The sequence below is a fragment of the Camarhynchus parvulus genome, chromosome Z (genome assembly GCF_901933205.1).
Source record: "Camarhynchus parvulus chromosome Z, STF_HiC, whole genome shotgun sequence".
NCBI classification, from domain to species: domain Eukaryota; kingdom Metazoa; phylum Chordata; class Aves; order Passeriformes; family Thraupidae; genus Camarhynchus; species Camarhynchus parvulus.
Genome location: NC_044601.1, coordinates 172,159 through 190,421, shown reverse-complemented (window position 1 = coordinate 190,421; position 18,263 = coordinate 172,159).

Genomic DNA, 18,263 nt, shown 5'->3' with positions numbered 1-18,263 from the left:
AGTAGAAGACTGCACTACATAACCTCCAAAGATCACTTTTAACTCTATCTTTTTATTCCATTAAAAAAAGCAGAAACCTTATATCACAAAAAAAAAAAAAAAGTTGCAATTATGGATTAAATATTATTGTCCCTCTTCTCCTCACCTCTGCTTTATTAAGACAGTTACTGGAAAGAAGAAAATGTATTTCAGCAATTAAATTTAAATTATTTCCAAGATGCCTTCCCTGCAGCTGACACCTACAAAGCACAATGTGATGTTTGCATTTAAAAACATTTTAGGTGAAGATAAGACATATGCAAAAGAAGACTGATTAGTATTTTCTGGCACACTCAGAAGCAACCCAGATTTGAGGAGGGCATAAAGAGTCCCAGTACTGGTTGTAATGCTGAGTCAGATGCAGAGGAGTTGCCCAGAAGAGTCAGCCCAGCCAAGGAAGTTTCCAGGACTATATCACAGCCAACAAATTATATTTAGTTGGCAAGAACATTGCACACACCATAAATTTCAGGGTACAGTTACAGCAAGGCACTGCTGTCCTCGGCGCGGTCACATACGCCTTTTGGGTACCCGTAAATTGTCATAACCTTTCTTCTATATCACATCAATGCCTACCATCTGTTTCTGACTTTTGCTCACCGTGTACGGTATCACGCGCTGATTTTGGGGGTGGGGGGACATTCTAGCACTTGTAGGCAATTGGAGCAGGTTACGTGCGTGGCCTCCTCCCCTTGCCGTCTTTGACACAGGGGTCTTGTCCGCTTGATTCCTTGAACAAGGCGCACCATCCTTGCAGAGACCTATGTCCCTGGACCCCCTCCAGGATTAAAAATCTACCCCTGCCGGCGGGGCAAGGAGGGCAGGAGGCCGCGAGGGGACATGGGCTGCGCACACCGGACCCGGTGCCGCATCCCGCCCTGCGCCCGGGGCCCCCCAAAGCCGCCGGGGGCCGGGTGCGCCCCGCCGGGGCGCGCCCCCAGACCTCCATTTCGCGCAGGGGCGGGCTCGGAGCGGGCGCGCAGCCGGCGGAAGATGGTTGCCGGGCGCTCGCCGCCGCCCCCGGGCGCGGCGCCACGGGGCCGGGCGCTGGGTGCCGGGGCGGGGCCGCGGGCAGCGCGGGGCTGCGGCGCGGAGCGGCGGCACCAGCGCCATGACCGCGGCGATGCGGCAGCGCTTCGACCGCTTCCTACACGAGAAGAACTGCATGACCGCCGTACTCGAGCGGATCGAGAGCAAGACCGGCGTCAGCCGCACCTACATCGCCGCCGGTGAGCGCCGGCCGCCGCCCCGCCGGCTCCCCGCGGGCGGCCGCGCCCTGCCCGCGCCCCCTTGGCCCCGGTCCCTCGGGCTCTGACGGCTCTCTGCTCTCTCCTCAGGCATCCTCGGCGTCGTGGCCGTGTACCTGGTGGTGGGATACGGCGCATCCCTGCTCTGCAACATCATCGGCTTCGCCTACCCCGCCTACATCTCGTGAGTGTCGCGACTCCTGCCCCCTGCGCCGCGCCGCGGTTCCGGGTGCCAGCCGCTGATGCGGTTGCAAAATCGCATCACTTGCGGCGGTGCCGAGCCTTTCTGGGTGGCATTCCGGGACCGTGCGCCAAAGTGGTGCCTTCCCCCCGCCCCAACCCTTTCCTTGAGCAGGTACAGGTGCCAGGTGAAGAACGAGGCTTCTCCCATCCGGCGAGTGCTGCAGGAGTTCCAGATGGGAGACGCTGGATGTTTTCCACACTTGATAACCAGTTCCTGTAGCGGGTTGTGCTTTGGGGTTGGGCTCGCAGCTTTGTCATCCCCAGCGGGAAGCGGGACCGTACGGGAGGGAGGGTCCCCCTTTGAGGGTGTTTGTTAAAGGTCGCGCTGATGGCTTGAGCGGGGCGCGGGGAGGCTCTGGCGCATCCTCGGCGTGTGCCTGGTACCGAGTACCGGGGATGGGCTGGAGGCAGAGGTGCATTGAGCAGTGCTGTTTACTCCAAACCTGCCTCGCTGATGGGCGGGAGCGGGGAAGGAAAACGCTGTAACCCCTCTCGAGCGTGAAAGACTTTTAAATACTTCCTTTTTCAGGGGAAGGGCTCCTTAGATACTCTTGAAAACAAAGTAACTGTTATCTTTCTCATGGGTTATATAGTCCTTTAGACCAAAATGCATTTCCTGTTAGGCAGGACCGCAGTCGTGTATGAACCAAAAGCCTGCGGAAACGTACTAAATAAAACCTGTGTAACCAAATACATTCATCAAATAGATTCAGTCCTGCACATTCCCAGCAGGACTGTGATATTGTTGAAACACAGTGCTTGCCTTTTATGTAACTCTGTTTAAATACAGTCAGCAGTTTTTAAAAATATCCTCTCTGTAATTGGATCCTGGACAATAAAAGTTCGGTTCTTTTATTTTTTTTTTTCAGAGATGTGAGAGGTTCACTTCGTTTTATACTCTTGAAACATCCTGTGGTTGTGATGAATAAGGCCAAAAAACATTTTCCTAAATGCTATTCCCACTGTTCGCTTATTTTGGAGATAATAGGCCAAGAATTCTGGAGAAACTTAGGTTTTGTTTCCTAGACGATAATTTTTAATGAAAAGATTAGTTTAAAAGTATTCTCTCATAAAATCTGAAAGGGGAAATATGAGCCAACAAACCTTCAAAACATTGAAATGGTTGTGTAGCAATTATGTTTATGTAATATTTTGTGTCTTAGGTCACTTTTAAAATTATGTAATTACTTTCTAAAATCCTATTTGAATTTTTAAATTTGTTTTAGAACTTTACTGTTTGGGAGTATATTTTAAACCTTCCATTATGCAATGATGCTGAATAAATTAATAATACAAACTCTTGGAACTGCAGAATCAAGGCACTAGCAAATCAAATATGAATAATAAGGTTTCATTGGTAATTTTTTCTTTCAAATCTGAGGGGTTTAAAAATGTTTTTATGGAGTATCTCCCTTTTTCATGTTGAAATGTGGTTTTAAATGTGTCTTAATGTGGAAAGTTACATCCCAGATCTTAGTATTGTGGTGTGTTTCAGCTTTTGTAGCTTTTTTTAATAATGGGAGCAATGTCCTTGGCTACAAGTTTTACTTAAGCAAAAAAGCACACAAATACAATGCCAGTTATGGGTTTTTTTCCCCAGTTCATGCTTTAGCTGCCTTTTTAATGCTGGAAAAAATTTTTGTAGGAAATTATAATTCTAGGTGAAAATCTAATTTAAAGCATCTGTGGTGTGCTGCTTGCTAGTGTCGTTCAGTGTCAGCCAACTGATAGCACAGGTGGGCTCAATCCCCTCCCCAGTCCTTCCCTCCCAAGTCCAGAGCTGATATTTAGAGTTTATTCACATTCCACTCTGCCTGGTTTTGTTTTGGCTGCTCTGGGTCAGGTATTGTAGTCAGGATGCTGCCGAGTGGCATCCCCTGTGCTTATGGAGACCCAGAGCACAAAGAACACTGCCCAGAGTGGTTTGTTTATTCCTCTCTGCTCTTTTCTCTGTCCCTCTTGGAAAGGCAGATGAAGAGCCTGCTGTATGAAGTGACAGTAGTGGATTTGCTGCCTAGCACTGAACAGAAAACAGTTTTCAGCTGTTCTCATCAGCTGCACTCAGCCTCAAATGCCTTTTGCTCCAAAAGCTGTGGCTTCTGGAAGAGGTCAGGAGCTGTAAATGGAATGTATTGTGCAGGGTGTTAGTTTGATGTTTACACAGGTGGTTCAACAATGAAACCAAGCCTGAAATGTCTCAGAAAGGCACTGAAAGAGAAAAAGCAGATTACTTTTCCTTGGTTAATTTACTTTCTTCTTTCGTAAAGTAGTTCAGTGTATCATTTCTCCATCATCAGTAACTGAATTGTTTAAGAGGAAAACAAGGAATGGTTTGGATTGAAAGGAACCCTGAAGGTCATGTAGTTCCAGCCACCCTGCCATGGCCAGGGACAAAGTAGTGGGTCAAGCTCTTTGTGAGCAGAAAAGGCACTCATGAAGGAATGGGGACAGATGTCTGTGCTCTGCAAGGGGCATCAACAGTCTTTACAGTTGTTTAAAACGGCAAACAGACTGCCTGATGGGTGACCCACAGGCATGTTCCAAATCTGTTTTACTAGGATTTCAGTTCTGGGTTACTTTTGTCATGGTAATTACTGTCCATCTCTATCCTTTCCTGAAAGAAAATATATTGGAGTCACAGCAAACCTGGAGACCCTCAGCTCAGAGTTAATTCCGTTCCTGCATGAAATCAGGACAGTTTTGTGCAGGTATCTGCCTGTCAGGCATTGTATAAACCTGCAGTTTATTTTCCTTGGTCTCTGTCATTCTGTGTATTTGCTGTGGTGTGTGCAGTGCAGCAGGTGTGAATTTCAGTGCAGAAATGCTGGAGGCTGTGACTGCTGACCCAGCAGATGGTGTGAAGTGGTGCAGCTGCCCTGCGGCCCTTGCTCTCATCACTGTGGTGCAAACCAGTGCCAGGGGAGGGGGCAGCTCCCTCCTTAATGCCTGATAAAGATTCAAGCAGGCATAGCTGTTTCCCTCCTTACTCCTCCTTGTTCACCTCCAGCTCTGCCTCGGGTAAATCTTTAGTGGTTTCATACATAGAGGAATTTCTTCTTTGGCAATACAGAAATCTCCCTGTACATCCACATGACATGTCATAGCAAGGGCCTACCTCAATCTCTTAACATAGGCAAAATGAAGGAGTAGTTCTCTGGCTGTTTCCCAATAGATTAGGCAATCTCTACTCTCATTCCTTGGAAGTCTATAAGTGCTATGTGATGAAAGAGAAAAAATAATTTTAAGTTGACATCTAATACTTAATTTACAGAAGAAATCTAATACTTAATTTACAGTGCTGGTCTTCTGGTTGCAGAAGACCAGCACTGAAAAGTTTGCCACACATCATGGACTCAAGTTTTTAAACTTCTAGCACAAGGCAGTAATCAGGCTAGAGATGGAAAAAGTGAGTGCTGGCAAGTGGGTAAATACCATTGCCAGCGTTTTCACTGCTTCTCTAAACTTTCCAGAGCTAGCGTGTTCAAATGTAGCTCCACCCATAGTTAGTGGTGGTTAACTGCCTCGGAAAAATTAGAGTGCAAGCAGGAAGGGAGCCTTTGATGACTAAGAAATGTGTGCAGAGGATTGGAAATTTCTTAAGTGCTGTCATGCTTGGTTTAAAAATTGCGAAGATGAAAATAGCTTTGGGCAGTAAAATGTCTGAACTTATTACTAGTGTCTTCAAGGGAGAAAAGCAGTATAGTGCAAGAATGCCTCTCTCTGCTTTGGCTAATTTTATGCTGTTACTTCACTTTAGCTGTTGTTACTATGTAAATGTTGCTCGTAGCATTTTACTAGCAGGAAACAATCTGGATTGATTGTAGAGAAGTATAAACACTCAACTGAAGTTTGAATATTGTCATGGTGTCTTGAGCCTGTCTCCTAGTTCCTTTTCCTCTTTCATGCCTTTAAAACAGGACCACTGCTTTTCTTTGGTGACAGTTATTTAGAAAAGATTAAACTGTTTGTGTATTTCTTGAGAACTAGGACAGCAAATTTCTCTTAACAAGTTTTAAGGCAAATGCTTACTTTGTTTCTGCATGAAAAATCATGCATGATGTGCCAAGGTTCAGAAGTAATGGTCTGCTGCTCCTTTATAAATATGATTTGAGGGAGCTGACATATCTAACCAGATTCACAATGCCCAGTATAAATATAAGTAGAAAATTTTCAAATCTGTCTGCACTTGTGCTGTTTTCTCTTGTGCCTAATAATCTGGGGCTTCAGACACTAAAAAGGGTATTTTGATTTTTTTTAATGTGTCCTGCCAAATCAGTTCCTCCAAGCACACTCAGTTTTTGGTTTTTAGGTTTTAGAGTGCCGTGTTTAAAAGCCACCTTATCAGTCATATGGACAAATTATGTGCTTTCCTTTCTAAAGAAAGCAAATGTTTAGGTTCAGGGAGTCTAATACTGTGATAACAGTATGAAAATTTTGATTTTACTTCCAAATCTTGCTTATAGGTTAAAAATATAAAAGTGTTTGTTATATGGGTGGGTCTACTCTGAACTGAGGCGCTAAGACATCTTAATTCCTGCAGAAGAGCCAACATGTGTGGGATTTTGTTTTGGGAAGCTGGTTTTGATCTGAATCAGAACTGGGGAACTGACTCATTGGTTGGCCCTACAAATACTTGCTCCAGAAGAGAGCAGGCCAAGAATGAGCAGAGAGCAGTGAAATGAGAGGATGCCTGCTTTTTCCCCCCTCTCTGTTTCAGGAATCTAGCTTTGTGTTAACATGTAGGCTGTAGGACTCCATGTGTGGGCAAAACGGCATGTGTTCCTCTTGCTGCCTCGGTCCCCATTTACTTTCAAGAAACACAGTTAGAACCCCTTGTACTACCCTCATGTAGCTTTTTGGTGTCTTCTAATAATGTCTGTCTGTGCATGGTCAGTGAAACCCTCTCTTGCTATCCTTGATGAGTTTTTCTGATCCCTTCTGCTACATCCTCAAAATTGTGAGAGAGGGGAACTGGTAGACTTAAATCACAGCAGTTGTGTAAGTGCAGTTGGCAGGAAGATCTTTTCTATACCTGCAAATGCATGACTGCTGTTGCAGTCAGTGAGGAGGAAGAAAGATGGAAAGCAAGAAAGACGGAAAGCAGAATGCTTTTAGGTGATGGGTAATAATGTAGAAGCCAAAACAATAAAGTGAATCCAAAGGTACTTGTTTCAGTGAAATGATGTGAGATGTCAGGGAGGCAGCCTGCCAGGGATGAGTCTGACATGAGGATGACAGGGAGGCACCAAGCTAAGGAAGTTTGTGATACAGTGGAGTGTTGATTCTGTGTGGGTGTCTGGATACATAGCTAGAAGTAAATTTTTATTTTACAAACGGCTGTAAAGAGTTGGGGCAGACCAGTAAGCATAAGCTCTAGAAATATAGGTGATTTCATGGGTTTTTAAGTTTAATGAAGAAAAACCAATCCCAAACTTACTCTTGGTTAAGGGTATGACAAAAATGCCTACCTACTTACTTCATATAGCACTGACCAGAAAACTGAAGGAAGGATGAACAAAATGGTCCAGTCTTTCCCAGCTACAACATGAGCACTGGGTTTAAGGGAGACTGATCTTTTGCCTTGAACCTGTAACTTTATTTATATAAGAATCCTCAGGTTCACCTTGTAAATTGAAGGGATAAGGGTGATTCTTGACATGAGACCACAGCAATAAAATTTGGCATTTCTTTATTTCTGCCTCCCAGATCTGGACTCAGCTCAGTAAAATCCTGACTCCAAACTCATAACTTAGCTTGTGAGTACTATATGTACTATATGTGAATTTACTGTAACAAATGATTTGCTGTGCCAGAGCTAATTGAGGAGCAGCAGTCTCTTCTTGGAAAAGAGCTGATTTTTTTGTTGAAATGAGTCAGATGCTCTAAGTGAAAGAGCTCCACTTGGCAACTTACTAAAATTAGACCTGTGTCTGTTACTATCAGTAGCAGGATGAGTAGCCACAATTGATCTAGGGTAAAGTTTGACTGGTTTTAGGGTGCACAGGGTCAAAGCTGAGCCAGTGCTCTGACACTCTAAGTACAGCACGGATGGGAACCCTGGTCTGCCACAGAATGTGACAACTTCCACTCTTCCCTCTTGGCACCACCAGCTAGCAGGTTTTCTGGGGAACAGATCTGGCTGAAAATGAAGTTTCTCTTGGCTCCCCATCCGTCGCAGTGCTGCCCCAGAGCAGGTTATTTTCACTCTTGGTCAGGCAGCTGTTTTTAAAATAACTGAGCTGTGATATTTACTCTCCAGACTACTGGAGCTGTTCCTAGTGATTGCTTTTACCTCCAAGGTGCAGAACTACTGTAAGTAGTTGTTTGAAGCTCTACTTAAAGTCCTCTACAGTTAGTGATTAAGCAGTGTAAAAAATCCTTTGGGATATATAATTACTGTGCATAACTAAGGTGGAATTTAATCAGATCAGCACTAGACAAAATGGTATATTTTTTTAAAATGTGAAGCTATTGTCTTTGGATGGTCCTTCATTTGTTAGAAAATCTTGATATAATGTGTTCATGAGGCTGACTTATTTGCTCTTGCAACACAGAAATTATTTATAAGAAGGCAATCTTAAAGTAGGATATAGTGTCAGTGCCTCTTGCTCTGTAACTTTTCACTTATTGATGGAGATTGCATTTTGAATATCAGCCTGTTTGGTTGCTGACCTAACATGGAGAAGAATGAAGTGTTCCTGGTTTGAAGTAATGCCTATGATGTCTCTCTAAGCTTAATTACACAGGGCATTAGACCAGGATAATACCTCTAGAATAACTTGGAAGACTAAGTTTTATTAAGGTGTGATTCTCATGTCCAAAGGAGTGTAGTTATAAATGGATAAAAAAATCCCTCTCTGCTCAGATATTCTCCATAACTTACTGTGCTTATTCTTGGACAAATACTATTTTCTGTGACTTACTATTGAAATAGTGTGTAAGTAGCAAGGGATGGAGGTAACTTTTGCCTTTTGTTCAACAGGGTGATGTTATGCTGGATTTCCCTGTCTCATCTGAGGGACACACTCCCCATTCCAGAGCAAGATATTTATAAAATACTTGCCTTTCCTTGACTTCAGTTAAAACTTTCATTCACTGATGGCCCTGCTGTGACCTGCTTTTCCCCCCTCCCTCTCTCCCAGCTGGGACTGGAGCCATGGCCCGCAGGAGCAGTTTGAGCTGACGTGGCTCTTCCCTGCTGGCTGTGGTAGGGTGCTGCCCCGACCTTGCCCACCAATATCAGGGGAGATGTGCTGTTCCCTGCAGTGTGTAAGAAAACAGCCACGTGTGGATTTAATGCTGTGTGCATCAGCTGGCTGAATCAGATGGGGCTTTGACTACTTGCAGTGCTGCTGCTCGTGGCTGTACAAAAAAAGGCGTGTTGTTCATGTATCCCCTGAGGAACTACAGCAGCAGATGGTGAACGTTCAAAGGGAGAACACCCATGGCACTGCATTTAGGAGCTCTCAAAGGCCATTTGTTTCCAGAGGAGAGAAGATAATAGAGCATGGCCCATTAACACAGTGATATGCCATCTGCTTTTTGCCACAAAATTGGAGATTCTATTTTTTTTTTAATGACAGCTGATTTTCATCATTACTGAGATGATTTTAATAATGTTAAAAAGGAAGATGAAACAATGCTCCCTTAAACACATATATGATTTCACTTCATATATGGTGGCTGGAAAACAGGAAGACTGCTGGCAGGTTAACTGCAAGGTATTTTCTCACTAATACCAAGCTAGGATGCTTGTTGTGGTAATATAAGCCTTCTCTTCTCTGCCTCTAATGGAGAAATTGTCAGAACTAAAGGAATTCCCATGGTGAGCCTCTACAGCAGGTTTTCCTAAACACTGAGAAACTTTGCAATCGGTGCCTTTATCTGCTCCGTTTATCCACCACCCTCACATCCCTACTAGTCCATGTACTTTTTTCTTTCCCTCCAGAAGTGCAGTTTCACACATTGAAAATAGCTCTATAGCCTTCTTTCTTAACTCCTGTGGTGTTCAGGGGCTATCTTTGTACAACCCCCTCACCTGGTCCTACCTTCAGAGGTGTGGCCATGGAAAATATGTGCTTTACAGTGGGAGTAGGAGCAGCTGAAGCTGTCACTGCCTTTGGGACTGCTTGGACTAGGGCTGCCTGTGATGGTAGGAGTAGCAGGAATTAGACCTGCTGTTGCAAGACCTGTGGAAAACCTGTTCTTCCAGTTGTGCTGGTGCTGTGTGTTGTTGAGATCCCCTTATTGATGGGGTATGGCAAAGGCTGCTGCTTTTCCCACTGCAGGACACTGCTGGCCAGCCTCACCCTCCAGCAGAAATCATGCATGAATTAAGTATCAGATCCTTGTCCTGCATTTCAAAGTAATTCAGTCCAGGAGCTGTGCCAGCTCCCTCTGCATGTGGTGGGTTTGCCAGTGCTTTTGCTAAAACATACAGCATGTCACAGGAATTATTTCCCCCAACTCCCCCTGCTCCCCCTAACTTACAGAACTATGAAGTGACAGAATCCACAGCATTTTTCAGCTCACAGACCACGAAATGGACTTATGGCCAAGTTTCTTTGCCTTGTAAACCTCCTTAAATCTGCCTTTTTAAGGGAACTTACAGAAAACTTGGCACTTCTGGTACATCTCACGTATGCTACTTCAGAAACAATACAGCTGATATTAAAGGAAGAAGTGATACAAGAATTTAAACTAAATTGATTAAACTGAGTCTACAGATTTTAATCCTCCAGCATAAGTGGAGAGGACAGATGCTCTCTAAGACTCTTAAGCTTGAAATTATCAGGCTTAGATTTGCTAGTATTTTCTTTTAAAACTTCTTACGTTGCTAATCTGGAATTTAGTGGCTCTAGAAACTCCACTCCACTACTTTTACTGAAAGAGCACATGTGCATCTTTTAGTTTCTGTTTTGTAAAACTATATAAACTTGAACTGCATTCTCATAGCAGATGGAGAACAAAAACCCATTAAATCATTATGCAGAAAGCCCAATACTTTAGTAAAGGTTTTTTTACTCTGTTCTTAATACTTTAGTCTACATCAGACTTTGCAAGTCCTGTAGGAATTAATTTATAGACCAATATATTGGGTGATGCAAACACATATTCCTCAGCATATAAATCTGGATCCCCTCTGCTAATGTAGACCAAGTGCTTGTTAGGACTTAGACCAAATCTTAGGCATAAGTTTACCTTTTCAAAGAGGAATCTAGTACATGCATGAGTACATTTAAAGTGCTATTTATTAGAGCTAACTATGTCAAAAAACCAGAATAGTATAGACAGTTTTATACCGCTGGTGCTCATGGGAACCCCAAGCTGTGCAGCACTGAATGAATTTCTGATCCACACATAGCCCACTGTGCAGGCCTTGTCTGGAGGCAAGGCTACCCCAATTTGATTACTTAAGGTATTACAGGATTTTTTCATCCAAGACAACAACTCTGTTCATCATTCCTTTCTGACAGCCAGAGAAGGAGGATGGTCACTGATGGGTGTAGGCAAGGCCAGGCAGGTGGTGTGATCCTGTGCCTCGCAGGACTGGGCTCACTCAGGTTATCTGTTATGTGGATCAGTAATGCTCTGATGTACAGTAGCCTTCTGATCAGGATTACCACAATGCCTCCAGAACTGGAACCATGGCCAAAGATTATCTCCTCCCTTTCTTGCCCCTCAAAATGTTTTGTGAGCAAGGTCACAATGCTCTCTGGTTTTGTTTGGGTTTTTTTTTCCTCCTTGTAATCCCAGAGGTAGAAATATCTTGAGTATCTTTTAGTTTTAAAGTGTGGTATATAGGGATAAGCTTTGCTGTTCAATGGTCTTGACACGCTGTCTGTATAATAGATGCTAATTAGTTTTCTTTGTGTAATTAAAATATGGAGAGCCACATATAACAAAGAATCTGAGTCATAAAATCTTCATCATTATAGATGAGACTGATGCTACTGTTCTCCTCTCTTTTCTTTATTTTCCTTGCAGAATCAAGGCCATTGAAAGTCCCAACAAAGATGATGACACGCAGTGGCTGACTTACTGGGTTGTGTATGGCATTTTCAGCATAGCTGAATTCTTCTCTGATATCTTTCTGTCATGGTTCCCTTTCTACTACATGCTAAAGGTACGTTAATTCATGCGACCCCTCTCTTAAAATGGGACCTTTTGATAAAATTGATCTAATGTCTCCAGGAATGGGTAGATGACAACAGATTCATTTGGAATCATTCCCAGGTCACACCTTCTTTTTACATGCAGGTTATGTGTAGTTTATTACTGTGAAAGTGATCTGTTTACAGCTGATGGTTTTGTGATGCAGGAGGGGAAGTTGGGATGGGTGGAAGGGAAAGGTCTACTGGGTTTTAGGAAAGAAGAAAAGACAGTGGAACTGTCCCATAAAGAAAAAAAAAAACAAACCAAAGACAGTTCCTTCTCTTGGTGCTCAGGTGAATTTGGACAAATGACATAGTAAGCCCTGTAGAGTGGCTCTATTTTTGCTTTAAGTGGATTAGTAAAGATGGAGAGTAAAATCCTGAGGGCCGTTGAAGGAGGTAGTAACATCTGTGCTATTGGAGCAAAGATGGAAATTGGAACACAAGAATAGTTTGTCCTACAGTTTTAATTTTTAATTAAGCTCCGTTTCCTGAAAGGAACTGGTAGGTATCAGAGGAGATGGTTGCTAATGTGTGTTTGCCAGTGTGATTTGACTAGCAGCAATGATTTGGTTAATGTGTTCCAAGCTTTGTTTGTTATCTAAGGTGTCAGTCAACTTTAACATGTTAAATTCTTCTAGGTGATAGCTGATCACTCTATGTGCTGTTGCGCAAAAGACATTTTAGCTTGCTGCAGAGCCTGCTCTTTATCTCAAAGAACTGTTACCAGTTTTCTGGTTCAGTGGGCTGTTCTCTTCCTTCTCTTTTGTTTTGTTAGCCTGGTTTACTCGCACCAAAATTCTGAAAACAATTTACTTGCCAGCTATTGTGGTGGGGTCATTAAATATTTTAATGATAAGACCTGGTGATGTCAAAAGCTGTTTCCAGGAAATGCCATATTTTATAGGCAAAAATTGACTGCAACAGCTGGTTTACACGTCTGCCTTGTTCCTTTTCAGTCTTTAACAAGCCTCAACTCTGGTAATCATTTGGACACCTTCTACTTTAGTAGAATTATGACTTTAATCCATCACCTGCGCTGGTATATGCTTACAATTGTGAATTCATACAGTGTATTTTCAGGGCTTCTTTTCTAAATTCTGGAAGAAGATGTGGCAATGGTTTCTTCATGCCACCACAGCTCTCTTTCTGAAGAGCACACGACTGAAATTCAGGTTGACTTTCCAAGTGAAGACCAAAAATGGCTCTGATAAAATGGTATCAGGTGTGCCGCAGTTACATGTAGTACTGTAATTAAGGGAAAGGCACTTTTCTCAGTTCTGCAAAAGCAAGCACAAGGAATTATGTCAATACACAGCTTTCTACGATAGCTGCAGAAGGCACAAAGAAGCCAAGTGTTTGCTCTCAGTAGTGGTTGGTAGGAGAGGTTTGTACAAAGGCAGGCAGGTGTTGGCTGAGGATCAGAAAATGTTGCTGAATGGGTGGAAAGATGAGATTACTCCACAGGAGGAGAAGGAGGAATCAGGCAGCTTCCACATTTCATTCCATCCATGAACTAAAGCCTCTTGGAGGGTAGCTATGATGTCTCCATATCTCTTTCATGAAGTAGAAGCCCAGATATTCATTCATGAAAATTTCGAGCTTGCTTTCATTCTCAAGATGTGCTAAGTTTGTGTATTCACATCTCTTTGATATGGCTTGTAGCTTCCACTCCAGACTGAGATTTAGTTGCTCAGTATTTTAAAAACACCTTCATGTACATGACTGAAACATTGAGCACCACTGCTTCCAGAGTCCCCAAAGTCCACAGTTTAGACTCTGTGACATTAAAGTTTGCAGCGGACTAGAAAATTTTATGGGTGGGAGAAAGGAATGTTGAAGAAGTCCTTTAAATATGTTATGATGTTTGTATACACTTTTGTTCTCCAGATGACATTTCTTGGATTTTATGGGCTTTTTCTTGGATTTTATGGGCTTTTCTATTTTTTGGTAATGCCCACTTCTTATTTATCTCTTTGGGTTTTTTTTATCTCTGAAGCACAGGATACGCATGCAACTCATAATTTCTTGTGCTTATGATTTGTTTTTAAATACTTCTTTTCAGGCTTTAAAGATTTCTGTGGCATTCAGGCATTAGAGTACAGTAGCCAGTAAAAGCAGCAGAGTTTGTCATCCTATGAGTATTCTTGGTGGTGGGAGTGAGGGACTCCTTACTCCACTAATGGCCCTGCCTTGAAGTACTGTAATGCTATTTCTGTAATGCTAAAATTGGTGCTGCCAGGAGCAGGTCCAAGCGAGCCAGACTGAGCTCACGTGAATTCCATTCCCTCCTCTGTCTGGTCTGGAGGGTTGCAAAGAATATATTTTGGGTTTGGAGTTTTTTTTTCCCAGTTAACAATTTTATCACTCTGAGCTTGCTGGAACCTCTTACAGCCCCTCTCTATTTTCAATAGCCTGTGTTAGTTCAGTTTCATGAGAGATAGGGGTGAAATAAAATACGTTATCAGTGTAACATTTTCAAGCTTGGAAATGAGTGAGAATCTCAACTTTGGTACATGTCCAATGTATATAAACATCTGTTGCAGTACAATTCAAAAGTAATAGGTATTTGAAAACAAATCTATAATTACCTGTTTCTCAGCTACAGTGGGACAAAGCTGTCAAATCAAAATTACTAATTTTGTTCTTAGGCCGGGAAAGAGAAATTTCAAGGTTTTAGAGGAAGCTGGACTCATGTTTGAGGGATTTTTTCTAAAACAAAGGAGAACTAACATTTTTGGTGTAGAAGTTGAGATACTTGTACAGTTTTGTGGGAGAAGTAACTTTCAGTAATTAATCAGATATTCTTGAACAGGAAATAAAGTCAGTACACTTCTCAGCTTTTAGTGAAAGACAACAACATAAGATAGCACCATGTAGTCTTTCTGTTATATTAAGTTCCAAAGAATTGAAGCTTTTGAAAATCAGTCTTTATATTGATAAAGGCACTTTTTGCCTTTATTTTCTCTGACCATACTTAATAATTCATCAGCTGCTACTTAGTGGTACCAGATTTTATTGCATGTTGAATTATTTGTTTTACTTCATTGGAATTTTCCTGGTGGGCCAATCTCTCTGGTGAACACTTTACTTAAAAAAACCTTCCTTTCTCTTCTGGGCAAACACTCCTTTCAGTCATTTTGCCTTGATACCACAATCAAATAGTTTAAAGAAGAAAGCTTAATGCTTACCCAAAAGGATGGTAAATTGGTCTGGCACTGCAGAGAAGACAAAGCCAAAATTTTACAGATGTGAAGAGTACAACCTAGAGAACATGCAGTCTCAGTATACCTTGTTGGGAAGGAACAGATGAGACATATTCCAAAATATTTTGAGACCTTGCTTGAAGAACACTGTGTGTTTTGATTCCTTTCTGCCCAGAGATGTGGAAATCCTCAAACATGGAATCCTGTCTAACATGAAAACAAGGCATGTTTTGAGGCTGAGGTTGTTTTGTTTTGTGTTTCAGGAAAGGGTAGTCTGAGAAAAGCTGTTATGCCTTCATTTTCTGGAGAGGCTTTTGACATGGAATGATACTGTACTATTTGTGTACAGAAAGAACTGCAGAAATGTTGGAAAAATGTACTTCATTTTGTTGCAGTTTTATCCTGCAAAATAATTTTATATGTATTTTCATTGCTCAAGCAGATTTAGTTTATTGTACTCCGTGTCCTTTAAATGTTTCATCTTGCTCTGCATGACTGTCTTTGTGTGGTGTATGGCAGTGAAACTGAAGCCAAATAACAGTGCTTCAGTAGTAAAGACAGGGATTTGTAGTACCTGTAATAACTGTCCTTCCAATCCCCTTTTGTAAGATGCAGAAATATGACCCCACACTGTGATCTTCGATTTTTCTGGAGAGCAGATGGTGCTCTAAAAGCTACACCTAAACTGTAATCCAGAGGCATTAGTCTTATTTGTGCACTGTGTGCAGCTTGGGCTTATCTCTCCTCCTCGTCAATTGACCTCTGGGGTACACACAATCCTGTTCTTTTCCCCACTGTGTTTTCAAGGCAGACAGGCAAAGAGGAGAGGGATGTGTTTTGGCTGAATCGAGGTCACTTAGGGATCTAGACATTCAGTGAGGCCTGTGCCATGTGTTTTAGAAATATTGAGAGAAACTGATGGCTTTTTTCTTTCATATAACTATCCATGAGATTACTCCAGTATGAAGATTGGCTGCATGTAGCTGTCCTGGTGTGTGCTCTCCGCACTGGGAATGACTCCCTGTTCTCACTGTGCTCGGTTCTGTGGCACTTAGGAAAGGCACCTTGTCTCCTGCTCATGGTTCCTTCCACTCAGGCCGATGTTCTCATTCTCACAGTGTGGCTTCCTGCTGTGGTGCATGGCTCCAAGCCCTTCCAACGGGGCAGAGTTCCTCTACCACCGGATTATCCGTCCCTTCTTCCTGAAGCATGAGGCCCAGCTGGACAGCGTGGTGCAGGACCTGAAAGACAAGGCTGCAGAGACTGCAGACACCATCACTAAAGAGGGTGAGCAAAAGGCCCTTCACTGGTCGCAGCAAGTAGGGGGAGCTGCACTGGGGAGCTCCCTTAATATTCATCATTTGGAGGAAACAAAAATAAATTGCGAGAAGACTGTGTAAATTACAGTGGAGAAGTTAAATTTGGGAAATGGGGGTTGCAGTGGATCTTGCTTTCTAGAATTGCAGTTAGGCTAGAATGAGTGGAAGAAATGGAATTGTTTTTGTGTCTTCCCACCATACACACCACTAAAAACATTCTCTCTAGCGGCAGGTCCAGACATACCTTTCTTTCATAAATACAGTTATTGTTTCAGTGTATCCTCATGTCTCCTGAAATACTCCCTCAAATACCTGCTAGTATAGAGGGGCTCCCAGTTGTGCAGTAAACAGGTAACAACAGTACATAACAACGTGGAAAGTGCAGTTTTCCCATGTATATATTTTTGCATTTCAAAGAGTGAGGTCAAAGGATTCCTCACTCTTAAAGGAATTACTTACATTTTGTTTTTACGTGTTATAACTGCCTGTAGATTGCTTAAGTTTTTTATTTCCTTGCATTCTGTTGTGAACCCTTGCATTCTGAAATATCTGATGATGTTTTATGACTAAGAGAAGGAAATTCATTAAGTAGCTAAAATAAAGGGTTTTTTAAGATTCACTTGAAAGGATTTTTATCTATATGCTATTTCAAAGCATCTTAATTGTCCTTTCCACCAAACAATAATGGAGCCTCATTTCATCTTACCAACTTAAGCAGTTCTCCTGTGTGCTTAAAAGGTCTGCCTTGCTCAAGTATTCTTGGAAATTTTCCTGCATGATTCTTTTGGAGTCCTTATTGTTAGGCATGTATCTTAATTAATGTCCTTCCATGTTGCACGTGGGATTTTCCTGTCCTCATTTCATCACTTATTCTTTCTTTTTCCTATTTTTATGTATAAAGATTTCTACAAAAAAAAAAAAAACCCAACCAAAAAAAACCCAAACAACAACAAACCAAACAAACCAAAACAAACCCACCAAAACAAAACAACAGCCTTTTTTTAACAAACCATGCATACACATATGTATTTACACACAAATATTAGCATTATTCCAAGCCTGTATTACCATTATGATATACTTCTTCCTGCAAACCTGTATGTTCTTAACACTATGAGCAGCCCTGTTTTAACAATACCATAGTTACTGTACTACTCCTTACTTATGATTTATTTTTTAATGTTTTTGTGATCAGTTTTATCACTGTATCTAGGTGTATACAAAAGCTATGATTTTCTTCTATGTTCTATCTCTTGTGAGTAAAAGGAAATATTTTTTCATGCAGTTCAAGAACATTTGATAACCCATTTTGTCTGTTGGCCTATGACTAAACTCGATTTTATTTTCCTGCAGCCAAGAAAGCAACAGTGAACTTGCTGGGTGAAGAAAAGAAGAGCACTTAAACTGGATAAGTTTCCCTACCACCTCCTTGGTGCAGCTTGATGTTACTGGGGACTGTGGTATAAGTTCAATAATATTGCCTTGGAAACATTTTGATATATTAAAGGAATGTGCTGTAAGTTTACTTACTACTTTGCTGTGACTGATAGAGAGTATGCATTTTTATTTAAAAGCAATGCAGTGGGCAGCATCTGAAGCTTAATGAAAATATTTTATTCATCTTCATGCAGAAGAAGTCTTTCAGTAATCTCTTTCTGCAGTAACATAAATAAAAAAGTATATATCCCTCAGGCTCTGCACTTTAGTTGTCTCTTTGTCTATGAAATTACTCTTAACACTTTGATTGTGGTGCATCTGGTAGCACAAAGCTATTTCATAGGGAAAATTCTGAATGGATCTTCTTGAATATACAGGGAATTATTGTGAGAGATGGCATAATGGATGTATTCCCCACTACTAAAGCTGTAAATTGTGAAATTATGTGTTCTAGGCACCTGATTATAGAGATTATTCACTGTTGCATGTTTTGTTGTAACACAGTATTTGGTACAGTGTGTGTATTCTTAAATGGATGGATACTAAATATAGGAAAGAATAACTTCCTTGGAGTGATGAAGTGATTTTGGCCTGAAGTGATTTGCTAGAAATGGATGC